Raw genomic sequence first — 16,776 nt, forward strand, 5'->3', positions numbered from 1 at the left:
GGCAAAGAGAGTAAGTTTGTTCTATGCGTGTTTTTTCTCACATCTGTGGTGCGAACATGCCCATTCTGTCCGTGGACACGCGCTGGTCCGAATCTTTCCACGACGCGGTCGTCTGGCGCCACTCCGAGGCGGAGGAAGGCCTGCTGGACGACGGTGAAGTTTTTTCTGGGTAAGCAGTAAAAAGGCCCTGTCAGCCGTCGGGCGACCTCAATCACATATGCTGAGCTCCAGCGCACTGCATTTGCCCTGATATGCTAAAGCTACACGATTGAGCCTGACCAATTACACCAATGCAGACACTTTACACTATGATGCCGTGTATTTTCACCATTTTGTTATTTATAATTCCAGGAGAAGCACAGAACTCATATAACGTTGTTGAAATACATCATATTTCCTGTCTAAGAAACCAAGGCAAAATGCACCTGACTGCATCTGTGTTGTATAGGGAATCATAATCCATGATTTCCATCAGTACGATGGTAGAAAACTGACCTTATAGCGGTGCTCACTTATATATCACCATCCTGTGTTGTCTGTATGATCATGAATATCATATTGTGCAGAGCCTGGCTGTGGGCTACATGGCATGAGTCTTGAATTGTATAGCAAACCGTCGTCTAAGGCTGTTGAAATCACCAAGAAATTTTTTGTAATTTTTTTCTTATGCCGGACACAGTGTGTACGCATTGGAGCTAGACATATGGCTGCTTGCATCAGTGGCGTGGTACCATATACACGACCCAGCTTAAGACCTGTACAACATGCCACATTCTTTCGTACTATTTGTGGTTGAGCGCTGCATCGATGGGCCCAATAGCTACTTAAAGTGCTTTCAAAGGCACTGGAGGCACGACCACCAGTGGGAGTGGACACTGTGCATCTTCATTGCGCGTGCCGCACTTCACAACCTCACCTTGGATGCATCCATGTCTGCAGAGGGCTCAGGGGACACTGCCACTGACCTAGATAACAACGGGCTACCTCTACATGCTGGCTGCCTAGTAGAGACAGGATTCCTCCTCACCTACCTCCAGGGGAGAGAAATGCACAACTGTATTTTCTGCCTCTTAGGACGACCCGTCTCCAGAGGCAGGCGTACTTAGGGATGGTGCAGGGACAGTTGCGGTGGCAACTCTAGCTTCAGGCAATGACTCACCATGCTGGCTGGCGTGGAGAGTCATATCACAGCCACTGGTTCTGTTGCCACTGTCATTGCCTCGTGTAGGTGCACAGCACACATCTGCAAGTGTGTGAGCAACTGTGTGATGCGGTTGTGCCGTTGCGCACAGCCAGCCTCGTGGTCTGAATGGATTGCCAAATACAAGCCTTTATAACTGTGTTCAAACAAGTGCCCCACCAGCTGCCACTTTATTGACAGTGTGTTTGCTAGTATACTTCCCAGTCCCTCAGCAGCGTGTTGCAGTCTCTCTCTGAAAGCGGCACAGGCGTTGCAACAGCTCACCCTGTGTGTTAAACGCATCAGAGTGCACTCTCTTTTGCCAATGCTTAAGTCGACCGACCTGCCCCTTCCCTGCTATCTCTCTCCGCCTTGGTACAGTGCCTGTGGTAATTACCGGTGTGATGAACAGGCATAAAACCAAACGTGTAGTGCTGAGTTAAGGCTTTAAATGTTCGTGATGGTTGTTGGAATCAGAAAGCACCACCAATGCTTTCTTTTCTTTAGTGCAAACTACATTCAGTAAGTGCGTTTATTGTTTTAGCCACAGCGTTTCACCTGACCGTTCTTATTGCAGAAGAAGGAGTGTATGTACAAGCATGCTTTACCTTGATGTACAATGATCATAATTTTCAAGTGCAATTAAGAAAAATATGTTGAGATCAAAGTGCCTGTTTTCTTTCATACTGAGGCTGCCTGTTCAATAAATACTGCTTGGTGCAGTGTACATAATGCATTTTCAGGACTAGAAAACATTTTGACCGGTATAAAATGCGTTAATAGCAAAGATAAGCTTTTAGCTTGATGGTATGTGACTAGGCGTTCTGCTCTGTGGTAAAAGCGAACTACAGCAAGGAGAATGGTGTATAACAATTCATAATAAATATTGTGAGGTGCAGTGGCCACAGTGAGCGTTGAATGACTAGAAAGTACTCACTAATAGAAAAAGATGTGTAAACATCACAGATACATCGCTCAGGAGATGGTGTGTGAGTAACAAAACACGACACCATTACTGGGAATGCTCTACAGCTCGAAGAATATACAGGCAGCTCCATTATGGGAAAGTTTCCGCACTCAGTGATTGCCCCCACAACTGACACTTAGCTTAGTTTATGATAGGGCAACGCTATGAAGCCTTACCCTTGACGACACGATACTGTGACACTGCCAAATGGCCTGACAAGCTCCTTATGCTGTTGCATAATGTGTGCAGCAAGTACACCTGTGACTCTTTTCAAGTTACTTCTCCTCTTGGTATTTAATATCCTTTTTCAACTTTAATGCTTCGTCTTTTGTACAAACTAGTTGTTCCTTTTTCTATTGGAGGGGCCTATATACAACGCCCCTCAGCTACAAGGGACCAAGATATAAAAAAACCCAAGTGTTCTTCTGAGCTGAAAGAAAGTGCAAGTTAGAAGCTAGGAGAAGTATTTAAAGCCCTTAAAACAACGCCCCCACCAAACCCAGCTATACCAACACGATCACTCTGCCAGTGGTGCAACATGCAATGAAATATTGCACACTACTGCACCGTCTTACCTTTAGCGCCGCCGCACTACCTCACTGCCCTGGATCATATGCGAACTTGAACATTGCCTCTACAGAGTCATTGTGGAAAATTCAGATTACTCTATACAAGCCAACGCTCGCAGCCGGGTCAGCAGCCGAGCACCATAACGACTGAACCACCGTGGCAGCAGAACTGGGAATTGTTCCCCTAGTTAGACTATAGCTAAGATTTCCAGAAATGCGCTCATTTCTAAAAAAAAAAAGAAATGATGTCCTTGTTCTTTTCTAGTTATCAAGACAAACATGCAGGTATGCTTACTAAACAGGAATTTCACGTCGCGCAGCGAGCTCCCAATACAGCATGAGGAAAGGGCTGCGCGTGTTGAGGTAAGGAGGTGGTACGCCAGATCACAGCAGCGGGTGCCACTGGCCTTGTCAGGGACCATACACGCCCGTGTAAAGGCTGGTTGGAATGCAAGCGATTGAAAATTGAGCAGCGCAGTGCTGCGAAAAATTTGTAGCTTGTTGCAACATCGCCGCTCTGACTGCTGGAGCCGCCGCGATGGCTCTGGACAGCTTTTGCGCCGCAGCAACAAAGCGTTTTCACTTGCATGGGAAACAGGCTTTACTCGAGCGCACGGCGGGCTTGTGCGGGCTTCCGTCAGTTGCAGAAAAAAAGAAAAGCTTTTACTGTCTACCCAAATTGATGGTTTGGTTTATTGAAGTGTAACGTCTCAAAGCGACTCAGGCTATGAGGGGCGCCGTAGTGAAGGGCTCCGGAAATTTCGACCACCTGGGGTTCTTTAACGTGCACTGACATCGCACAGTACACGGGCCTCTAGAATTTCGCCTTCATCGAAATTCAGCCGCCGCGGCTGGGATCGAACTCGCGTCTTTCGGGCCAGTAGCCGAGAGCCGTAACCACTGAGCCACTGCGGCGGGGGCTATCCAAATTGAGATAGAGAAAAAAAAACTCTTCGAACAAGTGAAATTTCCCGACATTACGCAAAAAAGAAACCTTTTTCCCGTAAACGACGTCCAGATGCTCTAGAGCTAGGGAAAAATCTCTAGGGTTGACAGAACGGACTGGCGTAATGCTACTGGTAGCCGCTGGCCGCCTTTGGATATGCTTGCAGTTCCTAGCAGTTTTCTTGGGTTTGGGCTCTAGGTTGGACCAGGAGTCAGTCACTTTGGGGAGGAACTGGAGAGAAGTTGATGCCTTTAACAATGAACAGTGTTTTAGGTCCCTTAGCCTGCCTTAGGCAACAGAGATATGCAAGGAACTTTTTGTTTGCGTATCTAAATGACATTGGACATCTCGAAAAGCTCTAATTTCACCTGCATGTCACCCTCACTCATTCTTCACGCAGTGAACTTTGTTAGCCCATTTTCCGGACTGCGCACTTCATGATCATTACTCGCCAATGCACGATACCATAGTACGCATTTAATGGCCACATTTGATCTTCTCCCATTTTCTCTTTCTTTCATTTTACCTTTTCTGCACCGCTCGCCTTTTGTCTTTGTCGCCCAAATTTCCTTTCCCAAGCAGAGTAGCATGCCAGCGATTTTTAGACGGCTGATAAATAATCTCTGGTGGTGGTGGAAATAATTATTGAGGGCCGAGCCCCCTACATGGCACTTGGGACACCTCTCAGTGTAGGGAGGGCTCCCTTACAAAGCAAAGGGTAGACCTTGGAGGACTATCCTAGAGAGAGCGCTAGTAATGACATGTTTACGCAAAAGGCGTACTGGCGCTAAAAAAACGAAGACAACACACACAACAGGACAGGACTGGCGCCAACTTCCAACTAGTTTATTCACAGAAAAAAACCACTTAAGAACCACACTGCATGCAAAAAAATACAGACAAACCAGAAACAAGGGGTGACTTAACAAAGATGCACGTGCCAAACGGACGAAAGGAATGATTATAACGCTGCAAGAGACCCACTCAGAAACCTAATCTCTTCTTCTGACAATGACACAGATGGCTTGCTTATGCAGATATCGCCCCTCTGTTTGATGTAATAGGCTTCTATTATTTCACGCTCTAATCTGTCTTTTGATCTTGCAATGAATTTGGTGTTCTCAAAACCAGGACGGCATTTGCAGCTTTTGCAGTGAGTGGCCATGTGGCTGCCATAGCCATTTTTTACAGCAATCTTGTGCTGCCTCACTCTTTCATTGTAGCACTGACCTGTCTGGCCGATATATTCCTTGCCGCAGCTTAGAGGAACAACATACACAACATCAGCCGTGCATTCAGTGGCGCGAATTTGGTGTTTCTTTTTGCACTGCTTAACCTTTCTTACTCTGTTGAAAGTGCAAACGCGCGACAGCTTGCAGGGAGCAGAAAGCACCACGTTGATCTTATATCTGCTGGCCACTTTCTTCAGGTTGTGCGAAAGCTGGTGAATATAGGGAATCACCACCGTCGGTTGTTTTTCTTTATCCTTGTTTTTTTGACCCTGTTCTCCCATCAACATCCGCTTGCGCTTCTTAACCAGGTCCTCACTAATGCTAGTTATGAGGTGTTCTGGGTACCCGGCTTGATGAAAGCGTTCAATTAGCGCATCGAAGCTCTGTGCCATCTCATGCTCACACGATTTATCCAAGGCTGCATTCAAGCATGTCGCAACGATTCCGCGCTTAATTAGCTTGGAATGTGCACTACTAAAAGGCAGTAGCTCTTTGCACGATCTCGGGTTGTAGGACCAACAAACATGGCGGTCCTGCTTAAATTGAAGTTTCAAATCAAGAAACTGCAGGCTATTGTTGTGGGGAACTTCATGCGTGAAACGGAGCCCTTTTGATTCACTGGTGAAAATGGTGACTATGTCTTCAAGGATGGCGCTTGGTTTTGAACCTACATGATCGGTTAGCACAATTAGGTAGTCATCCACGTATCTAAATACCCTACCGTGGATGACTACCTAATTGTGCTAACCGATCATGTAGGTTCAAAACCAAGCGCCATCCTTGAAGACATAGTCACCATTTTCACCAGTGAATCTAAAGGGCTCCGTTTCACGCATGAAGTTCCCCACAACAATAGCCTGCAGTTTCTTGATTTGAAACTTCAATTTAAGCAGGACCGCCATGTTTGTTGGTCCTACAACCCGAGATCGTGCAAAGAGCTACTGCCTTTTAGTAGTGCACATTCCAAGCTAATTAAGCGCGGAATCGTTGCGACATGCTTGAATGCAGCCTTGGATAAATCGTGTGAGCATGAGATGGCACAGAGCTTCGATGCGCTAATTGAACGCTTTCATCAAGCCGGGTACCCAGAACACCTCATAACTAGCATTAGTGAGGACCTGGTTAAGAAGCGCAAGCGGATGTTGATGGGAGAACAGGGTCAAAAAAACAAGGATAAAGAAAAACAACCGACGGTGGTGATTCCCTATATTCACCAGCTTTCGCACAACCTGAAGAAAGTGGCCAGCAGATATAAGATCAACGTGGTGCTTTCTGCTCCCTGCAAGCTGTCGCGCGTTTGCACTTTCAACAGAGTAAGAAAGGTTAAGCAGTGCAAAAAGAAACACCAAATTCGCGCCACTGAATGCACGGCTGATGTTGTGTATGTTGTTCCTCTAAGCTGCGGCAAGGAATATATCGGCCAGACAGGTCAGTGCTACAATGAAAGAGTGAGGCAGCACAAGATTGCTGTAAAAAATGGCTATGGCAGCCACATGGCCACTCACTGCAAAAGCTGCAAATGCCGTCCTGGTTTTGAGAACACCAAATTCATTGCAAGATCAAAAGACAGATTAGAGCGTGAAATAATAGAAGCCTATTACATCAAACAGAGGGGCGATATCTGCATAAGCAAGCCATCTGTGTCATTGTCAGAAGAAGAGATTAGGTTTCTGAGTGGGTCTCTTGCAGCGTTATAATCATTCCTTTCGTCCGTTTGGCACGTGCATCTTTGTTAAGTCACCCCTTGTTTCTGGTTTGTCTGTATTTTTTTGCATGCAGTGTGGTTCTTAAGTGGTTTTTTTCTGTGAATAAACTAGTTGGAAGTTGGCGCCAGTCCTGTCCTGTTGTGTGTGTTGTCTTCGTTTTTTAGCGCCAGTACGCCTTTTGCGTAAACATGTCAAGCTACAACCAACTAGCTCAAATCAAAGTATTGCTAGTAATGACCTTGCGCTGGTCCTAAGTTACCCATGGCCAGGTTTCCGAGTGGTATCGTCAGGGGTGGTATTCTCCCGGTGTCGCCTTTTGCGACATGTCGCATTAGGGCGGGGCCTAAAGAAGTGCGCACAGTTGCTCGAAGAAACGGAAAACGCCGCCAGCACTTTCGTCGGCGGTACTTTCATTCACTCCGAGAAGCGACAATTTACCACTGCTGATTCACTAAGTGCAGTAGTTTCGTATCCTTGATTAGTAGTTGTTAATTAAAGCAGAGATGATTATTTTTATTTCAAGCAGCATAATGTACATATTACAGTCAATGAGTACTTAAAATGCCATCTCGTCGCTGCGGGCAACGTCTGCTTCGTCGTCTGTTTACGACGGTGCAAAGTAAGCTCGCATGGCGAGCGACAGCCCGGCTCAGCAGACGGTAATTTGGCCGCGCCGCAAGAATTCCAGCTTCACTGCTGCTCGCTCCGATGGAGTGCGAGGAAAGGAGACCCAGTGTTGTCGTGTGCCGACTCGCACGATAGCCGTGGCGACACCGAAAAGCTTCGTCGGTCAGAGCAAACGGGGCGCGGTGTCCGCGGACACGGCACTCTTCTCGGCTCAAAAACCAGGCAAGGAGAGTGGGAACCATGGCGTCTAGTATCAATTTCCTAGCCCGTCACCCGCACGATACGCTTCAGCGCGTTCCGTTGTTCGACTAAGCGTAGTAAATTGGGGCGACGTCACGATGACGTAGCAGGAAGGCGGATCCCTGTCGTCACGCCGCCGTCACCGCGGCTCGAGCCAATCAGCGAAGAGCGAATGCTACATGTCGCAAGAGGCGACACCGGGAGAATACCACCCCTGGAGAATACCACCCCCAGGGGTGGTATTCTCCCGGTGTCGCCTCTTGCGACATGTAGCATTCGCTCTTCGCTGATTGGCTCGAGCCGCGGTGACGGCGGCGTGACGACAGGGATCCGCCTTCCTGCTACGTCATCGTGACGTCGCCCCAATTTACTACGCTTAGTCGAACAACGGAATGCGCTGAAGCGATTCGCGCGTGCGACGGGCTACGAAATTGATACTATAGTCGGATACAACTTAAGTCTGCAGTGAAGCTCCGCCTACATTTAGCCTCCGTGCACAGAATTCCTCCACGACGAAAAAGTAGTGCACTGCTTAAACATTTCTTGTGACCTAAACAAGAAGCTTATCACAAGAAAAAAAATTATGAGCTCTAGAATTTTGATACGTGGATTGTTTGATATAATCAAGCATTAAAAACCTGACTTCAATTACTGTTGCGGTTAGCCAGTGGAGTAATACAAGACGCCGCGGACGGCGGCCCAGTGTTAGCAACTGCTGTTTTTTTAAGTTGTATCCTACTATAGACGCCATGGATCCCACTCTCCTTGCCTGGTTTTTGAGTTGCGAAGAAGAGTGGCGTGTCCGCTGACATCGCGACCAGTTTGCCTTGGCCGAGGAATCTTGTCGGCGGCATTACCGGCTGTCGAAGAGTACAGCACTGTGCCTACCGTCTTCTGAGCCGGACTGCCACTCGCCATGCGAACTTACTTTGCACCGTCGTAAACAGACGACGAAGCAGACGTTGCCCGCTGAGACGAGATGGCCTTGGCAGCGCTTGCGCTCGTATCTACATGACCCTTCAAGGCGTTTTAATGCACGTTAGTGCAACGAAACAGTGTCTGCACGAGCCAAAGAGGAATTAAAGCAATGTGACGACTTTTACAAACCTACAACTGAACATTAGAGAGTTTTAGTATTGCGGGCTTTGCGCAATTGCGTGCATAGCGGAATAGCTGGTCCAGAGTGCGCATGCGCAGAACGCTAAATGGGGAATAGCGCTAGCGTACGAACGCAATCGGCAGTCGCGTCTTTTGCGCCCTTAGCGTGAAAACATGGCGGCGTCCTTCCAAGCGAGAGCCGCCCGCTTCAGCCAATTCAGCAGTCCTTCCTATTCCGGTGGGCATGTTTACCGGCAACTACTGGTGTTGTTGCTTTTCGCTATGACTTACCTTGCTACGACAATAAAGATCAAGCTGCAATTCAGCCTAGGTTTTGATATACGCTCTCGATTCTGGAGCCCGCAAGCCTAATGGGACCTCCAGCTACACTGCTACCGTCTGCAACTTCCCGAAACGCAGCCGAAACCTAGCACAACCGTCCGGAACGAAACAAAAATAGATTTGGAGCTTTTTCGCGGTGTTTTATAGACTTAAATGAAGTAAAGCGAGTTTATATTAAATTTGCAAGTATTTTTTGAGCATTAGACGTCATGTCATGGCAAATATTATTCTATCAAAGATACGAAACTACTGCTGCTAGTGAATCAACAATGGTAAATAGACCTCTCCGCATAGAGTTTCTTACTATTACCTAGAGGGAAAGCTGGCGGCGCTGCACTTCAGCCACCATGGACGCTCAAAGCATCATGGGGCGGTGGGCTACTTGTTGCGGAACAGTCGTAGTTTTTCGGGAACATAGAGTGGCATTACTAAAACGTTTCATTCCGAAAACGTTGTTCGTGTGTGCGCAGACGACTTTCGCGCGAACGCAGTGTGCAAACACCATAGTAGTACAAACGCATAGACACACGACGCCAATAAAAGGTTTCACTTTTCCGAAATGCCATTACAAAACTTCTTAAAGTATCAAAGCAACAACATTTTTTTTGGAAACATATTTACTTTTAAAAATGCGCCTGTTAATTACGAAATATTAGTTTTAATAGTGTTCATTACTTGACCAATAGGAGAGCGAGTCGTCTCTTATTTTGGGCAAACTTTGCACTTAAATGCTTTTCTGCTTGTTTGTTGCAATCACTAGACAAGATATTGAATGTTAGGACGTTTGTAGTTATCAAACAGCTTTATTTTTTTATTATTTTTTGGCCAAAAGTTGCAGTTCCGCAACAAGTAGCTCACCGCCCCATGATGCTTTGAGCGCCCATGGTGGCTGAAGTCATAGAGTTTCTTACTATTACCTAGAGGGAAAGCTGGCAGCCCGTCTATGGGAGTTTGCATAGCGACCCCTCGAGACCACTTCAGCCACCATGGGCGCTCAAAGCATCATGGGGCGGTGAGCTACTTGTTGCGAAACTGCAACTTTTGGCCAAAAAATAATACAAAAATAAAGCTGTTTGATAACTACAAACGTCCTAATATTCAATATCTTGTCTAATGATTGCAACAAACGAGCAGAAAAGCATTTAAGTGCAAAGTTTGCCCAAAATAAGAGACGACTCGCTCTCCTATTGGCCAAGTAGTGAACACTATAAAAACTAATATTTCGTAATTAACAGGCGCGTTTTTAAAAGTAAATATGTTTTCAAAAAAGATGTTGCTTAAATACTATAAGAGGTTTTTTAATGGCATTTCGGAAAAGTGAAACCTTTCATTGGCGTCGTGTGTCGTCGCGTTTTCACTACTATGGGTTTTGCACACTGCGTTCGCGGGAAAGTCGTCTGCGCACACACGAACAGAGTTTTCCGAATGAAACGTCTTAGTAGTACCACTCCATGTTTCCGAAAAATTACGACTGTGCCGCAACAAGTAGCTCACCGCCCCATGATGCTTTGGGCGTCCATGGTGGCTGAAGTGCAGCGCCGCCAGCTTTCCCTCTAGGTAATAGTAAGAAACTCTATGGCTGAAGTGGTCTCGAGGGGTCGCCATGCAAACTCCCATAGACGGGCTGCCAGCTTTCCCTCTAGGTAATAGTAAGAAACTCTATGCCTCTCCCTCGAGTAAACAACGTGACGTCACGGAACGCACGTGAAGCGGCTGCAGCGCTCTCCTTCCTAGCGGCGATGGGCAAAACGCTCTCTTCGGCTGGCATCCAACGCTCTCGTACGTGCATCGGAAGCGATGGAGCTGTCAGAGTACGCGAAATCACTGCCTGAAATCGCCCGGCAGCGATATGTTGAAAAGTTGAAAGTCGACGGGAAACAGTATCCTGACCACTTCGTTTTGAAGGACTGGAGAAACGACCCGAAATTGTGGCCAAACGTGCGTTTTGGCGACATATACGTTTATTTCGTTCAGACGCCCGGCCCTTACACTACTGAGAGCATGAAGTGCTACCGTTCGCTGAAGGCGTACGTTCTTGCAGTGGAAGGGCACGTGCGCCAAGTTTTGGCAGCCGACTTCGGTTTAGAGTGCTGCTTTTAAAAGCAAAAGTGACCCCGTCGCAGAGGACCACCGGCGAGCCGTACGAAGCGTGCACGCTTTTGCGAGAAGGAAGCGTACAGGCAGCTCACTGCACATGCATGGCCGGGTAAGTTCAAGTATTCGGCGGGATGTCGAACAACAGCGTTTCAACGCGCTACCTTGATCAGCAGAAAGATAATTGCATGCTGTAGATTCGAAACGCTAACCGTCACGTCAGAATACTGTTCACGTGTGAAGTCAGCGTACAATAATGCATTTTGATTTTGTTAGTGCATGCGAGGTCTTATACTTTGATTGTGTTATCCGGTTCTGTATCGCAACCGCCGCCGCCATGGCATTGCTGATTCGATCTCGGCCGCTTGTCGACGGGGCTGAAGCTGAGAACGCTGACTGTCGCTTCGTTGGGGGAAAATCTGCTCTAACTGTTGTGCCCTCTGCGCGTTCACTGCTCAGAGCCATTGCGAAAAACAAAACGCTCATGACCGTGCGGTGTCGGGTCTGTTAAAAGGGTCCTTAGGAGGCTGAAACTGCTCCGGTTCCGAGCACCGCGACGCCCCTCACATACCATGTGTCGCCTGAGTTCAAACCCTGCACAGCTAACCTACTTTACGCTTTCTTGTCCCATACTACCAGTTTGCAACAACTAAGATGTTGATACCCCGCTACCATGCGTGTGCACATCGGACTTCAAACATTTTTATCGAGGTTCTGATATTTTAGTGGCTGAATATGTGCCACTTGTGGGTAGCTGGATTGGTATTTTATTTTAGTTTCAAAGTGTGTGCGCTCTGGTAACGCTTGAAATTTAACGGTTACAAACGTATCTTTTAGGTTAGGAGAAGTTTGCACCCATGTGGCTGCACTGCTCTTCAAGGTGGAACTGCTCGTTTCCTCTGGCTTCGCTCCGGGTGGTCCGGTAACGAGGACGGGGCGCCTGCGTTGGCGGATAAGACGAGAAAAAAAGTTCACAGTGCCATTCACCTCGCTAGCTCTTCAAAATCAGCAAGCGAAAGAAAGGAATGCTTCTCACCAGAGATGAAGTGCGCTCCGCATATCCTATGAGCCGGTCTTGGCTTCCATTTATCTCGACGCATTGCGTGCACCCACACCTTCAGGAGATTCTCGTCCCGCGGAAAACGAAAAAAGCGGACGCCTTTCTTGGCACGGTTAGTGCATCCCACGGCACAGCAGCTCGCAGGCATCACGAGACAGGGTCGAGGAACGGATTCCGGCGCCCGCACTGCGATAGCTTACTTGCTCGCCCAGCAAAACTATACGGGATCGCACGCAAACGGAGGACTGTTTTGCCCATCGGGTTCCCGGCGTGAGCCGGAAACGTCATCGCCATGACGTCACTCGCCTCGCGTGACGTACCACAGGAGAGGTCTATTGTCGCTTCTCGGAGTGAATGAAAGCACCGCCGACAAAAGTGCAGGGTTGCCAGATGGTTCCGGCCTCTGGTAGCCAAATTGGCCTGCGTAGTAGCCCAAACGTAGCCAAAAGCGAAAATTTTGCGTAGCCCAAAAGTAGCCAAAAATATTTGTTTTTGGGACATTTCTTAAGCATATTAAATTAATTTTCGCAAGAATATTTACATATTAGATTTCTTTTCCGTCTGAGGTGGTGCCCACGGTGTGTTCTTTCCGTTGTTACATTTCGCATCCCTCATGCGCGCTAACCACTACGACTAACCAGGTGCGCTAACCAGGTCCTCAAGATGGGGCCGCAGTTCCACTTTTCATGTGCGGCAGTAGGCCATATCACCTGAGGCGGTTTACGACAGCCAGTCTGCACGCGGAAAAGAACGGCGGCGCTATATAACGCAATCGCAGCTCTGGTTTATAAATAGTTCACCTTTAAAATGATCGCGCGCACATTACACACATCGACAGTGAAAATACCTTGCTCTATACTTACGCAGCCTCACATTTCAATCTTATGCATTAAGAGAAAGGTTCTCGCTGAGAGCGTCACCTCAAAGCACCTAGCATGCGCCTTCTTGAAGCTACATTCCACGATATGCATGAGCTCAGAATAAATTAAGGATATGTGCCATTAGATGATAATCTATGTCGATTTCATCTTCAGTCTAACAGTACGTTCACAATAATGAGAAAAACATTTTAACCTTGAATTCCGGCTCCTTTTTCCATTTCTTTTTGTAGTTCCGGATGTATGTTACATAGCCAACTTGCCCATTCTGATTAAAGTTCTCGTAGCGACGGATCTAATGCCATGTCATGCCACTAACTTCCGCCGTCCTCGTTCTTACAGTGGGTTCCGCGCCGCGCCAAAGGATGACGCCATGGCACCGCATGAGTGCACGTGGATTACGCAACGGACGCGGCGCTCTCGCCTAGTTCGCGATGAATATCGAGGGCTGCACGTGTGCCGCTTGAGGCTGCAGAAAAAGCGTAGGCTCTTGCGAGTTGCGCGCTTGGTGTGTCCACCACGAGATTAGGAATATAAGAAACAGAAGAATACCTTATTAATGCGTAAGAATAACTTTCCTCATGCGTATCTTGAGCAGAATGAGTTCGCAGAACCAGAATAAACAATACAAGAAAAGAACATGCCTGGCGGTGGGTTTCCAACCAGCCACCTACCGCAGCCGAAGCGGACCCCCAAACCACTAGGCCACGTCTACGGTTAACGATCCATTAATACGTGAGGATCACGAAACCGCGCAACAGAAGCGAAACAGTAGCATTTAATGCTTACGCATTCGTACCACGTAGGGACTTAAGCTCTCTTTGTGTTTTACCTCTATTCTGGTACCATGGGCACCCGTGGTACACCGTCAATGGGAGAACGCTCACGTGTGCAGACGGCAACAGTCTATGTTCGGTGGCGTGCGGGCGTGGGTGGCGTTAGTTCGCGAATTAAGTGTAAGCTATAGGCCGTGAAGTGTTTCCTGGGGGCAACTTTCACGTAGTGTCCACTGTTTATAAAAGAAATCGAAAGGCCATGATCCTTGGCCGCCTGACACACACAAGTTTTCTCGAACACAGCGTTTACAAATTGTCATTTTGTAGCAGACGCGCTTAATTTCTTTAGCCTGCAATACCCTGCATTTTGATTCCAACATGCCTTTTATTTCTGTCCCTGCGTTATTGTAACAGAGCACATTATAACTACTTTAACTTTTTTTTTCACGCATAAAAAAGGTGTAGCCAAAAAGTAGCCACATAGCCAAAACGAAATTTCTGACGCCAACTCGGACAAAAAGTAGCCCAATTTGGCTATTAATAGCCCAATCTGGCAACCCTGCAAAAGTGCCGGCGGAGTTTTGCGTTTCTTCGAGCCTAGTTTCCACTGCTGCCACCAGGTGCCGCCACTATTCCGTCTCTACTGAGATGGCGTCTCCACTCAGATCACGGTGTCTCTCGCCGAAAATGTTGTGTCCATTTATAAGCGATCCTCGTGCCTCAGGCCATAGTTAGTAGTGGAAATAATAGATACCTTGAGGATAGCCGGCTATTTTTGACAAAATGTATGTTGCCGCGTTTGTGAAAATTGCTGGTTCTCCTTTTTCTTTTAGACTGCGCGCGTAACCGGTACTACATAGGGAGTCAGCTGGGAGGAGGTCTGGGTCAAAAGCCTACATGGTATATCGTTGCGCCGCATACCTTGCCGCATAATTTTTGGAAAGTGGCGTAGTGTGGAGCTTGCTCCCACTGTGCCGCGGGTTGCCCTGATATTGCACTACATTCAGGTGCAGCCCTTGCCCTCACCGGGGGGCAATGTTGTAATCAAAAGACAGATATACACTCGCGCGAAGTATCCGCTCGTTTAATGTGGCTGCGTGGAAGGAGTACGAAACAACTCATATTGATTGCGCGCCTTAATTACACTTACGAATGTGGATGCCATTTACAGAACATTGACAACCGAATCCGGCGGCGTAGTTCAGAATAAAGGACTGGCGATTTAGTATTATGCGAAAGCATGGTTTTTGTGGAGGTGGACACCCAATGCTACCTAAACATTGAGGGGCTTTAGTGCTACCAGAGTCCCTCGTGCTACCAACCCTAGAAAATTTGGGCGTCGTTTAGGGCAAAACGGTATATTTGTGCAATTACGCAAATTTCATTTGCTCGGAGAGTATTTTTTTTTTTCTCTCAAATTGGGAGCACAGTATAAGCTTTTCGTTGTTTTTTCTCTGCAACTGACGGAGGCCCGTACAACATGGACGCGCGCTAGAAGCCTGCTTCACAAGCAAGTGAAAACACTTTGTTGCTGCGGCGCAAAAGCTGTTTAGAGCCATCGGGGCGGCTCCAGCACTCAGAGCGGCGATGTTCAAACAAGTTACATATTTCTCGCAGCACTGCGCTGCTCAATGTTCAGTCGCTTGCATGCCAACCAGCCTTTACACGGATGTAATCGGACGTGTATGTTCCATGATGTGGCCAGTGGCACCCGCTGCTGTGATCTGGCGTACCACCTCCTTCCCTCAACACGCGCAGCACTTTCCTCACGCTGTATCCGAGCTCGCTGCATGGCGTGAAATTCCTGTTTAGTAAGCATACCTGCATGTTTGTTTTGATAATTAGGAAAGAAGAAGGGCGTCATTTTTTTAGAAAGGAGCGCATTTCTGGAATTCTTAGCTATAGTCTAACTAGGGAAACAATTCCCAGTTCTGCTGCCACGGTGGTTCGGTGGTTATGGTGCTCGGCTGCTGACCCGAAAGACGATCGAGGCTTCGATCCCGGCCTTGGCGGTCGAATATCGATGGAGGGGAAATTCTAGAGGCCCGGGTACTGTGCGATGTCAGTGCACGTTGAAGAAACCCAGGTGGTCGAAATTTCCGGAGCCCTTCACTATTTCATTTCTCATAGCCTGGCTCACTTTGGGACGTTAGACGCCCCAGAACCATAAACCATAATTCCCAGTTCCACCGTGATGAACAAAGTGAGTTGAGGTCACATGAGGCATACAAAAGCTGTAACAATCACTGCTTCATTGTTTCAATTGACTCAAACTGTTACGTCAGCCACCCTCTAGTGCAATCGCAGCAAATGGATAAGCAGCTTTTATAGCGCAGTTTCGGTGCACTCCTCAAGCGACATCCAGTCACTTTGCACGTGGTATCCTTTGGCTGAAGTCGAAACCGACTGAACGTAAGGGAATAAAATTCAGTTAATTCCACATGCCGATGCATGTTTACTAATATCTTCCGGAAAGTGAAAAAAAAAAACACATACACGATATAGAGCCTTTAATTTGTAATTTCCAAAGAACTCTTTGTAGCTTCTTGTAGCTTCATTTAGAAGCTCTTTATTTTAGACCCTTCAGTTCAAAATTACCGCTACGCTGCTTATGGACATCTGGTAATGGGGTAGCTGCATGATAAAACTAGCTACTGAACTGCGCATAAATATACATTTTTTTTTTCAAAATGAACGCTATTTTTCGTATCTACGAAAATCTAGAGAATTTTTTATGGCAAATTTGGGGAGAAGCGGTGCTGGAGGTTGCCAGCACTGCTTTCTATTCAGGCCCGTCGTAACCGCGTGTTTACAAGCAAAGGAGGGGTGCGCGGCAGCCGCATTTGACTGGTGGTGGAAGTAGGCTTAGCGCCAATAGGAATACATGGATGTAAATGTTTTAAAAGCATTTTTTCTATTTCAATGCACCTATGATGTCCTTTCGTGAGGAACAGCCAAGTTCATCCTAGAACAGGTTGTGAAAGTAGGAAACATCATTGTGAAGGCATTGTATTTTTAAACAGCGTGTTAAGTGTATGTGGAGGGGTATCCCTACATGTAA

The 16,776-nt window shown here is 47.3% G+C and overlaps 1 pseudogene; it reads left to right on the top strand.

Annotated features, from left to right (window-relative positions):
- The first annotated feature begins 14,645 nt into the window (after positions 1 to 14,645).
- On the top strand, positions 14,646 to 14,731 carry LOC149353214 (U2 spliceosomal RNA; annotated as a pseudogene).
- The last annotated feature ends 2,045 nt before the right edge of the window (positions 14,732 to 16,776 follow it).

This window comes from Amblyomma mixtum, chromosome 3 (assembly GCF_055824585.1).
Source record: "Amblyomma mixtum isolate Tamu chromosome 3, ASM5582458v1, whole genome shotgun sequence".
NCBI lineage: Eukaryota > Metazoa > Arthropoda > Arachnida > Ixodida > Ixodidae > Amblyomma > Amblyomma mixtum.